The sequence below is a fragment of the Bombina bombina genome, chromosome 3 (assembly GCF_027579735.1).
Source record: "Bombina bombina isolate aBomBom1 chromosome 3, aBomBom1.pri, whole genome shotgun sequence".
Taxonomy (NCBI): domain Eukaryota; kingdom Metazoa; phylum Chordata; class Amphibia; order Anura; family Bombinatoridae; genus Bombina; species Bombina bombina.
Window position 1 is genome coordinate 1,229,142,362 of NC_069501.1, and position 19,454 is coordinate 1,229,161,815.

Genomic DNA, 19,454 nt, shown 5'->3' on the forward strand with positions numbered 1-19,454 from the left:
TCACCCAATCCTGCCCACTACCAACCGTACACGTCCTTGTGACACCTGTAACCTGTCCCTCTCATACTTGGCCCCACCCATAAATTAGCTGTGGGCCATTGTCCACAAACTCTTAATCTCCCACATCCTGGAGAGATGGAGATAAAGATTTTTTGTGTTATTAAATTTGCAGAAAATGAACAGGCAAAAAAACAAGCACCTATGGAAGAATATTTGCACAGAAGCAATGTTACACCTGTTTTTAACAAGATCAAGTGTCTTACTTGGGATTATTTTCTATTCCTGTTGAAATGACTTTTGTGCAACAAAAAACCTCATACTTCTTTTGCAACCGAAATAAAATACTCTAGACATGAGATGTCATGACATTCTAAAAAAGCAAAAATTATCAGTGGATAGCAATAGGTTTGCTAGGGTCAAATAATAAATTGGAATGAGGATTTAAATAAATTTATATTTATCATATCTCTTGGAAAATTAGTTGACATAAAAACAATGGGTTAGATTACGAGGGGAACGCTATCATTTATTCTCAAGTTATCAGGTTTTTGTGGCTGTTTGTGCGCAAGTTAAATTCTGCTCGTATTACATGTTGAAAGTTAAATGCGAACGCGTGAGCACAATCGCAAATTACGCTAGAATAACTAATGCGACTTTAGAGCTCTGGTTAACTGTTACACGAGTCAAGAAAGTGTCATAAAACACATCAAAAATACGTGTAAAAGTACAGATACACTCATAATAACACTGTCTAATAAAAATATTAAAAATATATTGCAATAAAACGTTATAAGGGCTCTAAGATATGAGGTCTCAGGTGTTGGAAAAGAAAAGGCAGGCAAAGGGCTTTAACATAGCGATACATACATATACATGTCTAAAGATGGATACGTACTGTATATGTATATATATATATATATATATATGAAAACATAAAAGATCATATTTATGCAATATTCATATTTAATAAAGTGTTTTGCTGTGTATTTAATGGAAATATTTCACAACATTCTAATGCCCTGCACATAGCAGAATATGTTCTATGGATTTCTAAGTAGATATTCCTTTATATATCTCAACATAACTATATATATATATATATATATATATATATATATATATATATATATATATATATATATATATATATATATAGGTATAGATATATATTTGCGCTCATATCCATCAGATATAAATTTAAATATCTCTTTAAAAATAAAAAAAAACCTATTCTGCTATGTGCAGAACATTGGGTTTTGCGCATTTAAATAACCGCGATAGTGTTTGTGGGTGTTTTTTCCAACTTTAATTTTTTTGCTCTCAGAGATTTACACTCGTGTTGTGAGTTGAAAGTAAAAAGTTTGCGCTCTTGTGTTTGCAAAGTAGTGGTAACAAATAGAGTTTGAGAAGTCGCAAACGCAAAATCGCATTCCCCCATAGGCTTCAATGGAGCCAAAAAACACCCACAAGTCAAGCAAACACGATCACAGATATTTAAAAGCACAACATAAGAAGATAATATTACACAGTTCATACTTGCATAAATATGTTTTTGAATGTTTTCATCTACTTAACTGCAAAGGGCTCCAAATTCCAATGCACTTTTTAGTTTATTGCAGGAACATTTTGCACAAGAAATGGAGGGGTCTGGTGAGAGAGCAGAGTGATACACAGGGGCCTTGTGATAGATGAACAGTGGCAAGGATCAGATTTAAGCTTTACATTCTTGCGTTTTCAAATAAAGACACCAAGAGAATGAAGAAAATTTGATAATAGGAGTAAATTAGAAAGTTGCTTAAAATTGCATGCTCTATCTGAATCATGAAAGTTTAATTTTGTTTAGACTATCCCTTTAAGGCAATGTTACTACAGAGGTGATGAAGGAATAATATAGCAAACCATTGTGTCGGCTTGTGGTTTATGGCGTTTGGTTTGGAGATATGTACAAACAGAATCTAGAGAGTCGTAAATATAAATATAGAGGCTGCATTTAAAAGAACGTCGCCCATATGCTAAAGCACTTGAAAGTGCTGCTTCATATCTCTAAAAGCTGACAAGAAAATATCTACTCTATGGAAGATATTATACTAGAATTGTGCGCGGCGGAAAAATTTGTTTCGGTTCGTTTCGGACCTATTGGGATTTTTTAGAATTTTGTCTTCGGATCGATTCGAATTTGGATACATTAGAATGTATTAGTTTCAGATTTATTCGGATGTATTCGGTTCGGATTCGATTCGTAAATTCGGAAGTTCGGTATGTGTTACCTGGGATGTGCTATGTATTAGACTAGTATTATGTACTGTATATTAGGTGTAAACCATCTGAATCAACATAAGTACCAACCTCACAGGTACCAGCTACACAATATGCACAGAGCTAGCAGAGGTTTATAACCTAATATACAGTACATAATACTAGTGTAATACACAGCACATCCCACCTAAGTACCAACCTCACAGGTACCAGCTACACAATATGCACAGAGCTAGCAGAGGTTTATAACCTAATATACAGTACATAATACTAGTCTAATACACAGCACATCCCACCTAAGTACCAACCTCACAGGTACCAGCTACATAATGTGCCTTGCACAGAGCTAGCAGAGTGATATAACCTAATATACTGTACAATACTAGTGTAATTGTGATTAGTTCATGGCAATTCGAATGTAATGAATAAATCCGATCTAATTTGAATTTATTCATTACAAATGCATTCAGATTAGTTTAGTGTCGTTGCTAGGGTAATTCGGAAATTCGAATCGATCCAAAGCTCAGAGTTTTACAACGAAACAAAACGCACATGTCTATTTTATACCTCACAATTTCCACAGTAGCCACATACCATTAAAGAGGAACTTTAAACTTTTAGATTAGTGGAGTACAAAAACAACACTTGAATTAAATGAACGGAGCTCTTAGTTTTGCACTGATATTACAAGTTGAAATTAAAATAGTTGCTCTGAAGTGAAAGCCTCAGGTGCGTTAACCTCTAGGTAGGCTAGGGACCCTCCCATAGACTTCTAAAGAGCGTTCTACCAAACTATGCTCTGGCTTTACTCGAGCGCTAACCCAAAGGTGGTGCGATAAGCCATATTGCATTAAGAAATAGTTCAAAGAAGAACAAAGGTATTTAAACTATTTTGTTTTTAAAAATAAATAAAAGTGGTAACAGTGTTTTGACATGATATGGTACCCTGAAACGTCACTGTAATAAAATTGTGTAATACACTTGATAAGACCAGAGAGTGCTTTGTCCATTAGCCCCATTTACCACTCCTAGCACCCTGGCATATGAAGATTGTTAGTGGGAGTGCACCTATTGCTACAGAAAGAATATATATATTATATGTTCACCACCTTGTTATATATCATATCATGTGAAATCACCTTTTAAACCCATTTATTTCAATAATAAACACATACATATATTAATATATATATGTATATATGAGTGTAATACTTTATTTTAGAATGCTTACAGTACCTGGTTTGTTATACTTTTATTCTAGAACTATCTCATTACTTCAGGCATCCAGTCGAGCTAAATTTTTTAGTTCTGATATGTGTTGCACTTTCGCACAACACATAATTTACAACTTATAATATGTTGTCATGCTAAACATTCTCTGATTATTCTGTTTAAACATTTACTTGTAATATCAGTCTGCGCGCTATTCTGAGCGAGGCCCACAATATGGTCAGCTAACCCTGTGTTATCAATAGCGTTCTACCTGTAATCTAGGCCTTAATCTAGATGCTCTGTCCAGAAGTTTCAAAAGTGAAAAAAAAATAACAACCAATCAGCATCATCGTTGCTGAGTCTCCACTTTGGGGCCTATTTATTATGGTGCGAGCAGACAAAACCCTGCTTTTACAAGTGAAACACAACAAATACCTGAGGGATCAGCAGGATTATGACCTAAATAGGGTCTATATTTGGAATAGAAGGGAAAGGACACTCTTCAGAAGAGAACAAAATAGAAATTCCTTTCAACCAAATCAACGACGAGGCCCCAATAAACAGAGGCGAAATAGGGGCAGGAGAGTGAACTTTCATGAGAGTGAGGGTGAGTCTTGGGACGAAGGCTCAGGTTCGGGCTCAGGAGGTGAAGAAGTTATTCAAGAACAAGCTGTGAGACCCAAATCGAGTGCACCAATCCTGAAACCACCAACCCCACTATTCAACACCAATTCCAACTATAGGGAGGATCCCACTCCTGGGACAGGAACATGCAGTGCAACAGAGGAACGTGACCGAGCTCAATTGGAACAGGTTTTTTCCATCCCCCACAGAAAACCAGAAGGGGGGAGGAGAAAAACAAAGCCAGGATACAGGGTATCAATACCCGGAACAACGGAGGTACCCACAGAGAAGAGGAAGGAGAAGGGGGAACTACGGTTACGGAACATAATCAATCTATCCAACTATTCCCCAAACCCCCAGGAGATGAAAGTTCTAAGCCTGGGACTAACATTTGCACCATCAGCGGACTTTAACCTTTTTAAGACTTTACTTAATGTAAATAAATTGATAAGAGATCTGACACTGAGGAAGTTTTTCAATATACACCCGGCAGTGGGTGATGAGAGTCACGATCACATTCCGGTTAGGGCTGGGAGCTTTAAAAGGTTAAGAGATAATACCCTTGATTTCCAAGAATTGTGTGATGTGGGCACTCTGGAATCTTTGGAAGAAGGTACTAGGCTTAGTGACCAAGACTGTGTGAAATTACCGTCATTTCGGGAAAAGTCCACATTCTATCCCCTACATTGTAGGGGTAACCTTCTCGAAAAATTCCAGAAAAGAGTGGAAGAGGATTTGTCTAGATTGCATTATAAATCAGTCAGAGGAAAAAGCAGTAATCTGACGAATTAACAGAAAAAAGCAATAGAGAGTCTGAGTAGAAATGAGAACATTATTGTCAGGGCCGCTGACAAGGGTGGGACTGTGGTCATCATGAACAGGAGAGACTTTGTAGCGGAGGCTGAAAGACAGCTACATAACAAGGATGACTACACACAATTATTGAGTGATCCCACCAGTGTCTTTCAGAAACAATTGGCCTCCCTTGTGGATGATGGGGTGGAGTTTGGGTTTATTGATCCCAACACCAGAAATTATTTGCTGGTGTGAAACCCCGTGATTGCGACTTTTAATCATCTACCTAAGGTACACAAGACGCTTACTAATGTACAGGGGAGGCCAATTGTTAGCGGCATAGGCTCTCTACTGGAACACATGTCAGAATGGCTGGACGACATCTTACAGCCCATAGTGAGCACCCTGTGGAGCCATTTGGCCGACACTAGACATGTAATCAATCTCCTGGAAAAAGTGATTTGGCAGGAGAACTACAGGTGGCTCACTGTGGACGTAAAATCTTTGTACACCTCGATCCCACATGACAGGGGCCTGGAGGCTATTCGATTTTTCATGACCAGGTGTTCTGAGAATTCTGACTTTGTTGATTATGTGGTGGAGGTAACCAGATTCCTCTTAACCCATAATTATTTTGAATTCGGTGGGGATTTCTATCTCCAGAGACGTGGGACGGCGATGGGGGCTAAATTTGCCCCCTCCTATGCCAACCTTTTCATGGGTTGGTGGGAGCTGTCCCACATCTTTGGAGATGTAAATCCCCACCGAGGGGAGATCATGTGGTTTGGACACTACATAGATGACCTCCTCTTTATTTGGAAGGGCTCTGAATCCCGTTTAGAGGAGTTCACTACCTACTTAAATATGAATACAGTTGGTATTGAGTTCACCACAGAAATACAGGCTTCACAAGTCAACTTTCTAGATATCACTCTAATTGGCATCTCAGGCAAAGAGATAGCTACTGAGGTATACCACAAACCGATAGCGGGTAATTCTGTCCTCCACGCCTCCAGCTGTCACCCCCGAAGGGTCTTCGGGGGTGTGGCCAAGAGCCAATTCATCCGCCTTAAGAGAAATTGTTCAGTACCATCAGTCTATGAGGCAAATGCGGATGAGTTGGCTCTGAAACTCAGTGAAATAGGCTATATATAACATGCGGACCATAGTGAAAGCTAGACAATCTGTGGAGAAGATTCCCCGGGCTAGTCTACTGGACCCAAGCAGTAGCAAACGGAGGGAGGCCCCTTTGTTGGATAGGCCTGACACCAAGGTCACTTTGATCACAGAATATTCTAGACAGTATCATGAGATCTGTCAGATTGTGGGGAAGCATCTTCTCACTGATGTAATTGACCGGGGGATCAGATATGCATACAAAAGGAATAAAACGATTGGGAATTCAGTTGCACCAACCAGAATTAAGCCTATTGGCTCAACTCCCTCCTCTTGGCTTACCTGTTTGGGTACCTTCAGATGCCACTATCATGCGTGTGTTGCATGTGAAAGATTAACAGTGGGAAACTCGTTTGTCTTCTCAGCAACAGGAGAGACATTTGAAATGAAATACTGCTTGAATTGCAGACATACTTATGTCATATATCTTATCACATGCAACATCTGCTCGCTACAGTACGTGGGTCTCACCACAAGGGAGGCCAGAACACGTATTAAAGAACACCTGTCCGATATCATGACAGGTACACTAACAACCCCTCTTATAAAACATTTTGTGGATGAGCATCAAAAGTCGTCCAGATCTTTTGTCTGGACTCTCATCGACAGGGTACCACCAAAGAGGGGTTTGGCTGATCAAACTTCTAAACTGGGGGAGAGAGAGGCCTTCTGGATCTTTAAACTTAAAACTAGGCTTCCAGAAGGCCTCAACTCTGAGTTCGATCTGATCAATTTTTGGTCAGTTTAAAATATTCCTCTAGTTTCTATACTTCTATGATTATTTAGAGTAAAATAAGCCTACGTTTTATGTGCCTAGTTTAGCGTTTCCTTCCCATCGGACAGATCATAAATTTCAGTGAGCATAGGCACAGTCCCAAGTGGTTATCATTTTGAAACTTGGTATCCAATGTTTCTGTTAAAAACTCGTGTGGGGTCAATTGCTAATTGAAAACACTGGTTTATACTACTAGGGAGAGGTTTTATGCCCAGATATTACTGTATCATTCTGTTGTTCTTTTCTGCCTTATTGTTTGTGCATTTGTATTTCTATCCTCCTCCTGTTTATCGCTTGCACGAGACGGATGTAGAGCTTGTATTACAAGATGAAAGTAAACGCATTTGAGCACAACTGAATTTAACGCAGGCCGTTAGCACGACCTCAGAGCTCTGGTTAACTATATTGAGAAACAAACAAGTCTCACAAAACACATAAAAATACATTTAAAAGTACAGTTACACTCATAATAACACTAATAAAAATTATTTTAAAAAAATGGCACAAAAAAGTTATAAGGGCTTAAAGGTATGAGACCTCAGGTGACAGAAAAAAAGGCAGACAGAGGGCTTTAACATTGAGATACATACAGTACATGTCTAAATATGCATATGTATATATATATATATATATATATATATATATGTTTATATGTGTGTACATACTGTATGTATTTATATGCAGGGCCATCTTTAATATTGACTGGACCCTGGGCAAACATTTTCTTGCCCCCCCCCCCCCCATGCAATTTCGATCTCCACACCAACATCCCAAAAGGCAACTAAATCAATTTAATTTATAATTTTCTTTTTTTTTTTTTTTAATTATTAGCCCAGCAGTGGATCATCCACTGCTGGGATAATCATTTAAAAAAAAAAGAAATTGTAATATGTGAAACTGGACCTAAGCAGTACTAATAAGTATAAATTCCTCCACTGTGGAGTAATTTAATATGCTTTTGAATGTGATTCTGGAGTAAGGTTAGCTTGTTTAAGAGATTTAGGGCAGCCAACAGGAGCAAAGAAAGTTAAAGACTGAGGAGGAAGCATGGAGGTGCAGACAAATATAAGTTTACTGACTAGAACAGCAAAACTACTATGGGAAGGTGTAAAATCTGAGACAGAGAGAAAAAAAACTATAAGAATAAACCTTACCTTAATGTGTGAAGTATCAGCATGACACTATACATCAGCCACACCAGCACATGTCACTTCTTTGCTAGGAACAAGTTCTAATGCAGTGCCCTTTTCTGATGCAGTGGTGCTGAGTTAGGGCTTAGCATTCAGTGCTGCACAGTGCACATCTAAAACAGCACATGGCACTAGCTTGGCATGTCACATGACACCGGCACATTCTGGCACAGTTTCTCACAAATAAATATAAGCAGAGAACTTTTGACTGTGAAAGTATTAAGATTTACTGTGTGTCACCCCCATGTCACATGACATCAGCAGTCTGGCATGAACTAATCTTGGAATCTTGGGCCCCTCAACAAAGACTGGGCCCAGGGCAGCTGCCCCTTTTGCCCTGTGTTAAAGACGGCCCTGTTTATATGTGTATAAACTGTATGCATTTATGTATTTATATGTGTATAAACTGTATGTATTTATGTATTTATATGTGTATAAACTGTATGTATTTATGTATTTATATGTGTATAAACTGTATGCATTTATGTATTTATATGTGTATAAACTGTATGTATTTTTAGACATATATATATATATATATACACATATAAACACACAAATACATATGTACACATATATAAGGGAATATAAGTATTTTAAATAGATATTCCTATATCTATATGTTAATATCTATACCTATATATAATAACTTTTAAATAACTACATTCATATTTGTGCCACTTGAGAGTGCTTGTTTTTTTCCCAACTTTTTCGGCTCCATTGAAGTCTAAAGTGTAGCAGATCATGTGCAATTTACCAGCTCCACAATAGGCAAAGCATCCCTCCTGTGCCATATTTAATTGTAGCTTTAACACATTGTGGTGTATAGCAGAATATGTTCTATGAGGCAGAGTTAATAAGCAGTGGATGCTGCTTAATCCGCACAAAGTTTCCGAAGATCCGAAGATGTTAAGAAGCAGCGGTCATAAGACCGCTGCTCCTTAACTTGGCCGCCACCTTTTAGATACGATTGTGATGATTGACACCCCCTGCTAGAAAACAATCGATATCATTGACACCCCATGCTAGCGTTTGCTGTTGGCATTTAGTGGTGTAGGGCAAACATGATTCGCATGTCCACCCGGGGTCTAATAAATTGACCCCAATGTATTTATAAACAGATATTCCTATATATATATATATATGTATATATCTATACCTATATATAATCATATATATTTATATAGGTATAGATATATATTGTAACAAAAAAGCATCAGATATATGTAGAAATAAGTATTTATGAATAAATAGAACATTTTCTGCTTTGTGAAGAACATTGGAATGTGAAAAATTAATATTTTCATGTTGGGTTAGCGCACTTGAGAATATGAAATCAGGTTTGCGCGCGAGTAGGGTTTTTTCCACCTTTTTTGCTCCATTGGTATCTATGGGAGAATAAATAAATGCTTGAGCGATATCCTAACTTCGGCTTTTTGCGTGCATTGAGTCAGCGTGCAAGCAAAAACGTTTAACTTTCATTTTGTAATACAAGACCTACCCAACACGCACAAAAAGCTTGCTTCTTGCGGAGTTAGTGCACGAGCAGGAACGCAAAATACCACTCAACTTGTAAGCTAGCCCATTGACATTACAACCGCCATATTGGATGGTATTATCAGCAATGTCACCAGATATAAATGCTACCTGCTTACTCAATTAAAGTTATAAAAAAAAGGACTTTTACACTAAAAATAGCGAAATCCATAACCCAATGAATACACATACCAACTCTACCAATAATGCCCTTGTTCAAATCCAATAAAGGCAGATACACACATTTCTCTGTGGATTTGGAGCCCAACAGGTTAATAACATATATGTCTCATAATAGCTGCAATACACACTATTAAAAATGATCAACCAAAATACAGGCCTTTAAACATGTGATATAAATCGTGTACATTTCAGTTTTGGATTACGAAATCTAAAGATTAACGATGCAGATAAAGATTTTGTGTTGTTTTCGGAAGGTAACAATTCCCATATTCAAAGGTATTATGATCATTGGACAAACACACTTGACAATACCATCTGAAGTTATAAACAATGGAGTAATGCAGCGAGTAAGGCCAGGTATTTGCAGCAGAAATAGCAAGGTTCTTATGCCACTTTACAGATCATTAGTTAGGCCTCATCTTGAGTATTGTGTGCAGTTCTGGAGGCCATATCTCCAGAAGGTTAGAATCAAACTGGAATCTGTACAAAGGAGAGCTATCAAACTGGTCCATGGTCTAAAACATAAAATGTACCAGGAAAGGCTCAATGACCTAAATATGTAAAGCTAAGAGGAGAGAAGGGAAAGAGGTGATATGATAGTAAGTTTCAAGTATATTAAGGGGCTTAGTAACACTGAGGGTGCAAGTATTTTTCATAAAAAAAAAAATTAAGAACAAGGGGTCATGATCTCAATCTGAAGGGTAGTATATTAAGGAGTAATTTGAGGAAGCACTTATTTACAGAAACAGTGATTGATTCATGGAATAAACTTCCACAAGAGGTAGTAATGACAAACACTGTGGGGGACTTTAAGAATGTCTTGGATAAGTATAAGGCTATCCTACCAACTATATAAGTTTATACTTTTAGGAAATATTGGTCAGACTTGTTGGGCCTATGGTACTTATCTGCCATCAATATATATCTCTCTATAAAAATCGCTCTCTGCCTTAAACACGCAAGATTGACCCCATAGTTATATGCATTTAATAGTGCGATAATAAAATGCTTTAAAACATTACATAACAAATAACAAATGTCCCTTTAAGCATTTTATGGGAAAGTATATTTCAAGACTAATGTAAAAACATATTATGGAATAAATTCTGATGTCTCTTCTATAAACTTACTCTCAGAGACGGAAAACTCTCTCCTTTTTGCTGAGCTATGACAAGGATGAATGTAATACTTTACACAAGAGGATGATTAGCTTATGTGTGTAAGAAGCATTTATAGAATTATTCTACAGTACTTCAAAAAAAATATGCATAGAAATAATCTTAAAGGGGATAAATATCAAGATTAGCATGTATTAGATTATGTATCTATTGCACTATAGACTTCTTTCAGTCTGACTAATTTCTAAACTAATATGTCACAGAGCACAAAAGATAGGATATTTTGAATTGTTAAATTTAATATTAATTTAAGTTAAATAGCTTAAAGAAATTTCAATTTGCTTGACACTAGTATAGGTTTTACATATACATCATTCACTAAGCAGTGTCCTGCAAAATTCAGCATACAAAGGAAATGTTTTAGAAGTATTAAAAACTTTCAATTTGGTAGCAAAATGTGCATTGTTTTGTAGGCCAGGGACTACCCCTTGATATATGTATAACATATATCAGCATTTAAGAACCAAACTGCAGACATATTATGGTTCTAAATTCCACAGAATGCACATTTTTTAGATTTTCCATCGCAAACAGTGGCGTCGCCAATTGTTCCAGGAGGAGCACGGTGGTAATCCCCTGCTTTTCATTACCACTCTGCTTTGGCCAACCCTAGCTCTGTCAGTGCCCCTCTCATGACATGCCTTACTTCGCCCTCCTGCATTTTTTAATTAACTATGCATATTTAAACATTTTGGGCCAGATTACAAGTGAAACGCTTTAAACACTCCCATTCACATGCTAACTCCTTTAGAAGTAAGGTTTTGCGTGCGTTGGGTAGATCTCATATTACAAGTTGAAAGTAAAAAGTTTTCACTCGTGGACTAACCCCATGGGCGCCGAACTTCAAATATTGTGATCTTGTTAACGTATTCCCCCATAGAAGTTAAAGGGACAGTCTAGTCCAAAACGAACTTTCATTATTCAGATAGGGCGTGTCATTTTAAACAATTTTCAAATTTACTTCTATCACCAATCTTGCTTTGTCCTCTTTGTATTCTTAGTTGAAAGCTAAACCTAGAAGATTCATATGCTAATTTCTAAGCCCTTAAAGGCCGCCTCTTATCTCAGGGCATGTTGACAGTTTTTCTCCACTAGAGGGTGTTAGTTCATTTGTTTCATATAGATAACACTGTGTTCACGCACGTGGAGTTCCTAGGAACCAGCACTGATTGACTAAAATGCAAGTCTGTCAAAAGAACTGAAATAAAGGGGGCAGTCTTTAGAGGCTTAGATACAAGATAATCACAGATGAAAAAAGTTATTAATATAAAAGTGTTGGTTATGCAAAACTGGAGAATACGTAGTAAAGGGATTATCTATATTTTAAAACAATAAATATTCTGGTCTAGACTGTCCCTTTAATAGAGCAAAAAAAGTGTGTGTGGGTGGGGGGGGGTGGACGGGACGAACACCCTACTTGAGCGCAAACCCGATCACATATTCTCAAGTGCGCTAACCCAACATGAAAATATTAATATTTCACCTTCTAATGTTCTTCACATAGCAGAATATGTTCTATTTATTCATGGATACATATTTCTTTATATATCTCATGGTATTTTTCTTTATAAATACATTAAACATATTCTGCTATGTGCACCACATTGGAATGTAAAATATTTACAGTAAATACACTTTACTAAATATGAATATGTCTATATATGTATACATATGTATGTAAGTGTTCATACATATGTGTATATATTTCTAAAAATACATATATAGACATAGTAATACATAAATACATATGTACACACATATACAGTGGGGCAAAAAAGTATTTAGTCAGCCACCAATTGTGTAAGTTCTCCCACTTAAGAAGATGAGAGAGGCCTGTAATTTTCATCATAGGTAAACCTCAACTATGAGAGACAAAATGTGGAAACAAATCCAGACAATCGCAATGTCTGATTTGGAAAGAATGTATTTGCATATTATGGTGAAAAATAAGTATTTGGTCAATATCAAAAGTTCATCTCAATACTTTGTTATATATCCTTTGTTGGCAATGACAGAGATCAAACGTTTTCTGTAAGTCTTCACAAGGTTGTCACACACTGTTGCTGGTAGCCCATTCCTGCATGCAGATCTCCTCTAGAGCAGTGATGTTTTGGGGCTGTCGCTAGGCAACACGGATTTTCAACTCCCTCTAAAGGTTTTCTATGGGGTTGAGATCTGGAGACTGGCTAGGCCACTCCAGGACCTTGAAATGCTTCTTACGAAGCCACTCCTTCGTTGCCCAGGCGGTGTGTTTGGGATCATTGTCATGCTGAAAGACCCAGCCACGTTTCATCTTCAATGCCCTTGCTGATGGAAGGAGGTTTGCACTCAAAATCTCACGATACATGGCCCCATTCATTCTTTCAGTCATCCTGTTCCCTTTGCAGAGAAACAGCCCCAAAGTATGATGTTGCCACCCCCATGCTTCACTCAGCATTATCTCTCCTCCAAACACGAAGAGTTGTGTTTCTACCAAACAGTTCTACTTTGGTTTCATCTGACCATATGACATTCTCCCAATCTGCTTCTGGATCATCCAAATGCTCTCTAGCATACTTCAGACGGGCCCGGACATGTACTGGCTTAAGCAGGGGGACACGCCTGGCACTGCAGCATCTGAGTCCCTGTCGGCATAGTGTGTTACTGATGGTGGCCTTTGTTATGTTGGTCCCAGCTCTCTGCAGGTCATTCACTAGGTCCCCCCATGTGGTTCTGGGAAGTTTGCTCACCGTTCTTGTGATCATTTTGACCCCACGGGTGAGATCTTGCATGGAGCCCCAGATCGAGGGAGATTATCAGTGGTCTTGTATGTCTTCCATTTTCTAATTATAGCTCCCACAGTTGATTTTTTCACACCAAGCTGCTTGCCTATTGCAGATTCAGTCTTCCCAGCCTGGTGCAGGTCTACAATTTTGTTTCTGGTGTCCTTCGACAGCTCTTTGGTCTTCACCATAGTGGAGTTTGGAGTGTGACTGTTTGAGGTTGTGGACAGGTGTCTTTTATACTGATAACAAGTTCAAACAAATGCCATTAATACAGGTAATGAGTGGAGGACAGGGGAGCCTCTTAAAGAAGAAGATACAGGTCTTTGAGAGCTAGAAATCTTGCTTGTTTGTAGGTGACCAAATGCTTATTTTCCACCATAATATGCAAATAAATTCTTTCCAAATCAGACAATGTGATTTTCTGGATTTGTTTACACATTTTGTCTCTCATAGTTGAGGTATACCTATGATGAAAATTACAGGCCTCTCTCATCTTCTTAAGTGGGAGAACTTGCACTATTGGTGGCTGACTAAATACTTTTTTGTCCCACTGTATAACCATATATCTATACTTAAATATACATATTTAGATATGTATATTTATGTATCTCAATGTTAAAACTCTTTGCCTGCCTTTTTTTTTCTTACACAAGACCTCATATCTTTGAGCCCTTATATAACTTTTTTTGTGCAATATATTTTTTTTAAAATAATTTATATTAGTGTTATTTTTAGTGTAACTGCAGTTTTTAATGTATTTTTTATGTGTTTTGTGAAACTTTTTTGTTTGGGCAAACAGTCATTTTCTCGACGCACGTTGACTTCAATTGCGCTCAAGCGATCGTGTTTACCTTGAACTTGTAATACGAGAGCTACACCTGACATGAGCTGCGATAAACCCCTTTCACTTGCGTGTAACTGTTAGCAAGACACTTGTAGTCTGGCCCTTTATAGGGCATTCCATTTTAAGTTTAATGTTCCTTTTAAAGATTTTGGAACAGAAATAATACAGTTTCATAATTATCTATGCAAGGGTTCTACATTATAAAAGAAATGTTGATTCAGGTGTTTGTATTCAGTAGATACTATTCCTGTCCATAAAATAGCCATATTTTCTAAATGCTGTCCTGATTGTACAGGTGTTAGTGTTACAGACTAGTGGATCACTTTTACTTTAGCCAATCAGAAATCAGCATTCCATAATGAAGAAATTAATGTTTAACAGCTCAGTGGCTGTTCCAGCAACAAATTAATAGTGGGTGTTAAAATAATGTTTATCCCAACCGGATCGGAAACGTGAGCATTCATTGGGCAGAGTAAATATGGGTAGAGCAGGTACTATTCAGTGGCTAAAGTTTGGTGAAACACAGATGTTTTTGAGTGCTTAGTCATTGTAGAGGTGTGGCTAGGCAGGACGAAACAGTAGCAGGGAGGCTATTTTCCCCTTCCTACTCAGCACAAAAGGAATGCAGCTTAAAAGACTAGTGGGGATCTACCCTCATAAAACTGTCACTGCTACAAATGTCATTTTTAGTTAGAGGGCTTGTTAGCTTATACAAATCAATAAAAAGTACTTATAACACTTGTACCCTTAATGTCTGTACACACTCCAAAAGAAATCACCCTCAGACTCACTGTAAAAAGTAAGCATGGTCTTAAAAGTAAATGTATCCTACGGTAAGGGTTAATTATCTAATAAATTACAATTGCAAGTTCAAAATCCCAGATGACATACCTGAGTATTCTCAATAACCATCATCAACAACATAGTTATATAATTTGTGGTTCCTTTCACAACAGAACCCCAAAATGAAATGCTTTCTTAGCTGTAACTCTTTTAGTCCTTAAACAAAATCCAAAGTTACCTCAAGGGAAACTGAATTCTCTGTTTCATCTAGAAAATCATTTTTAAAATTTATTATGGAGAAGTAGTTTTTTAAAAAAAAATTGGATGTTCCTGTGCTGAAAAATAATTCTGTATGAGTTATCACTATCACCTACTGAGCTGTAGAGTCACAATCATTTCCTGATACATTTTTAACATGTTTAACTGCTACACTTTCTAATAAATATTGAGTACAATGTCCTTTTAAAGGGGGTACTTAATCTCCTACCTAAACTATCCCCATTTGCTAATTCAAATATGGAATGTGGACTTGGGCATCCACAGAAAACTTTCCTGTGGGTAAACAATAAAATAAAATAAACAAACAAAGATTTGATTTTGCAGAGGCAGACATTTTTTAATTTTCTATCTTCTGAATTTCCATTGATGTGCCTAGCCCACATAACACAAGCACATACAGCTAGATTACGAGTTTTGAGTGCTATAGGGATTTTAACGACCGCCATAAAAGCGGCGTTATTTCACCTCCCTATAGCGCTGGTATTACAGGTTTTGAAAAAGCAGGCTTGTGCGGGCGATATGGTGGCGTTGAGCTCCATACCGGACCGAAAACAAGCGCTCCTTTGACGTGCTCATGCACGATTTCCCCATAGACATCAATGGGGAGAGCCGGCCAAAAAAAAGCCTCACACCTGCGATCACGGAAACAAAAGCTCCGTAACGCAGCCCCATTGATGTCTATGGGGAAAAAGAAAATAATGTTTAAGGCAAACAAAGAATCCACGCGGTATAGCTGCGTCAGAGTAACCGGAAATAATTGCAAAGTGTATGTGTCCAGTGAAAAATATGCTGGTAGAGTGCCGTAGCTGCGGTCGGATCTGTGACCGCTGAATGTAGCATACAGGAGAGGAAGGCAGGTAGCAGGCACTACTACAAGGTGGGTGCAATAAAAAATATACTTTAATGAAAAAGTTAAAATACATATACAGGCTAGACACAAGTACAGGGAGGGAATAGCTCAACTACCTGACGCGTTTTGCGCCCTCTAGTGGCGCTTAGTCATAGGCTAATGTTTAAACCTAACACCCTAACATAAACCCAGAGTCTAAACACCCCTAATCTGCTGCCCCTGACATCGCCGCCACCTACATACAGTTATTCACCTCTAATCTGATGCCCCCAACATTGCCTATGCTTATATACAGTTATTAACTCGTAATCTGATGCCCACAACATCGCCGCCACCAACATACAGTTATTAAACCCTAATCTGCTGCCCCCAACATCGCCGCCACCTACATAAAACTATTAACCCCTAATCTGCCGCTCCCAATGTCGCCGCCATTATACTAAAGTTATTAACCCCTAAACCTCTGGCCTCCCACATCACTACTTCTAAATAAATCCATTAACCCCTAACCCTAACGTAACCCTAAGCCTAACCCCTAACACCCACTAACTTTAACATTATAAAAATATAGCTAAATTAAATTTACAAGTATTAACTAAATAAACCTATTAACCCCTAAACCCCAAGCCCCCCCACATCGCAACAAGCTAAATTAAAATATATTAACCCCTAAACCTAACCCTAAACCTAACCCTAACCCCCCCAACTTTAACATAATTAAAATAGAGCTAAATTAAAGTTACAATTATTAACTAAAAAATACCTATTTAGCTTAGGTTTTATTTTTATTTCACAGGTAAGTTTGTATTTATTTTAACTAGGTAGACTAGTTAGTAAATAGTTATTAACTATTTACTAACTACATAATTAAAATAAATACAAACTTACCTGTTAAATAAAACCTAACCTGCCTTACACTAAAACCTAACATTACAAAAAAAAAAAAAAACTAAAATTACTAAAAATAAAAATAACTAAATTACATAAAAAACAAACACTAAATTACAAAAAATAAGAAACAAATGATCAAAAATAAAAAAGAATTTCTCCTAATCTAATAGCCCTATCAAAATTAAAAGCCCCCCAAAATAAAAAAAACCTAGCCTACAATAAACTACCAATGGCCCTTAAAAGGGCCTTTTGTGGGGCATTGCCCTAAAGAATTCAGCTCTTTTACCTGTAAAAAAAATACAAACACCCCCCCAACAGTAAAACCCCCCACCCCCACAACCAACCCCCCCAAATAAAATAACTATCTAAAAAAACCTAAGCTCCCCATTGCTCTGAAAAGGGCATTTGTATGGGCATTGCCCTTAAAAGGGCATTTAGCTCTTTTACATACCCAGACCCTAATCTAAAAATAAATCCCACCCAAAAAAAAACTTAAATAAACCCTATAGGATTTGAGCAGCTCTCATTCTATTGACTGTTCCAATCAGCTGTAATAGGATGAGAGCTCAATCCTATTGGCTGATTGGAACAGCCAATAGGATGAGAGCTGCTCAAATCCTATTGGCTGATTGGAACAACCAATAGGATTTTAGCAGCTCTAATGCAATTGGCTGATTGAAATCTTTCAGTCAATAGGAATGCAAGGGATGTCATCTTGGATGACGTCACTTGCATTGAAGTTCCAGTTTACGGCGGCGACCATATGAAGAGGATGCTCCGCGCCGGATGTCTTCAGGATGGACCCGCTCCGCGCCGGATGGATGAAGATAGAAGATGCCGTGTGGATGAAGACTTATTGCTGCCTGGATGAGGACTTCGCTGGCTTGATGAAGATCGAAGAGGCTGCCTGGATGAAGACTTCTTGCTGGCTGGATGGATCCTTCAAGCAGGACTTCAATAACTGTAAGTGGATCTTTGGGGTTAGTGTTAGGTTTATTTAAGGGTTTTTTGGGTGGGTTTTATTTTTAGATTAGGGTCTGGGCATGTAAAAGAGCTAAATGCCCTTTTAAGGGCAATGACCATACAAATGCCCTTTTCAGGGCAATGGGGAGCTTAGATTTTTTAGATAGTTATTTTATTTGGGGGGGGTTGGTTGTGGGGGTGGTGGGTTTTACTGTTGGGGGTGTTTGTATTTTTTTTACAGTTAAAAGAGCTGAATTCTTTGGGGCAATGCCCCACAAAAGGCCCTTTTAAAGGGCCATTGGTAGTTAATTGTAGGCTAGGGTTTTTTTTTTATTTTAGGGGGACTTTTTTTATTTTGATAGGGCTATTAGATTAGGTGTAATTCTTTTTTATTTTTGATCATTTGTTTCTTATTTTTCGTAATTTAGTGGTTTTTCTTTTTGTAATTTAGTTATTTTATTTTTTTGGTAATTAGATAATTTTTTAATTTTTAGAGTAGTGTTAGGATTTTTTTAATGTGTAGTTTAGTTTAATTTAATTGGTAGTTAATTGTAGTTTAATAATTATCTTAGTTTAATTGTTAGTTTAAAATTAATTTATTTAATTTGACAGGTAAGTTTTAATTTAATTTAAGAAAGGGAAATTGTAATTTTAATTTAAAGTTAGGGGGTCATTAGGTTTAGGGGTTAATAGTTTATTTTAGTATATTTCGTTGTGGGGGGCTTGCGGTTTAGGGGTCAATAGATTAATTATAGCGGCGGTGTGGGCAGACGGCAGATTAGGGGTTAATAATATTTAAATAGTGTTTGCAATGCGGGAGGGCAGCGGTTTAGGGGTTAATACGTTTATTATAGTGGCAACGATGTCGGGGATCGGCGGAATAGGGGTTAATACATTTTAATAGTGGTGGCGATGTCCGGAGCGGCAGATTAGGGGTTAATACATTTATTATAGTGTTTGCGAAGCGGGAGGGCCTCAGTTTAGGGGTTAGTAGGTAATTTATAGGTGTTAGTGTACTTTTTAACATTTTAGTTATGAGTTTTATGCTACAGATTTGTAACATAAAACTCATAACTACTGACTTTAGATGGCTGTATGGATCTTGTCAGTATAGGGTGTACCGCTCACTTTTTGGCCTCCCAGGCAAACTCGTA

General features: G+C 37.5%; 1 protein-coding gene across 2 annotated transcripts in view; it reads left to right on the forward strand.

The window, feature by feature from the left end:
• The window catches only part of MAP6 (microtubule associated protein 6), a 67,741-nt gene that overhangs the window by 14,587 nt on the left and 33,700 nt on the right, over positions 1-19,454 (forward strand). The window lies entirely within an intron of this gene.